The sequence below is a fragment of the Penaeus chinensis genome, chromosome 34, assembly GCF_019202785.1.
Source record: "Penaeus chinensis breed Huanghai No. 1 chromosome 34, ASM1920278v2, whole genome shotgun sequence".
NCBI lineage: Eukaryota > Metazoa > Arthropoda > Malacostraca > Decapoda > Penaeidae > Penaeus > Penaeus chinensis.
In genome coordinates this window covers 22,137,676-22,137,996 of record NC_061852.1, presented here as the reverse complement: position 1 = coordinate 22,137,996, position 321 = coordinate 22,137,676, and positions in this window count along the sequence as shown.

Genomic DNA, 321 nt, shown 5'->3' with positions numbered 1-321 from the left:
GCTTCAAAGTTCCCGGTAAAATCACGAAAGAATCGTTTATTCGAATCCGCGAACTGTGACTTCGTCAACAAAGTGAAGTTATTTCATATCGTTCCAATTCACTTGGGAATATTGTTTTTATTATTATTATTACTTGGAAAATGTAAGGGGGAAGGGGGTATGGATTATATAAAATGTTGAAAAAATTTTGGGAAACAGAAATAAAGGGTAAAGTTATTAGTGATAATTATAATTATGAATAATGATTGACAGGGCAGTAGTAATGAAAAGTCAAAATTTTCACTGATGTATAGTTCGAAACACTATTTTCCCCTCTCTCTT